This window comes from Ochotona curzoniae, unplaced genomic scaffold, assembly GCF_017591425.1.
Source record: "Ochotona curzoniae isolate NIBS_2020 unplaced genomic scaffold, NIBS_Ocur_1.0 contig_1071, whole genome shotgun sequence".
NCBI classification, from domain to species: Eukaryota; Metazoa; Chordata; class Mammalia; order Lagomorpha; family Ochotonidae; genus Ochotona; species Ochotona curzoniae.
The window spans coordinates 16,753,608-16,753,810 of NW_024464939.1; positions in this window are offsets into that span (position 1 = coordinate 16,753,608).

The following is a 203-nucleotide window of genomic DNA, read 5'->3' on the forward strand; positions in this document are numbered from 1 at the left end:
ATTATATGGTTCTTCAATTACACACATACATACCACCCTGCACAGGTACATTTACGCTTTCCTTTAAATAAAAATGGTACATAACTATGTTATGTCTTTCAAATCTAGCATATTTTAGTATTAGAACATAATTCTCTGAAAATTCAAAACTGATAAAAATAAACTACCTTTACCACCAGCAATACAAATAAAGGCAATATTTA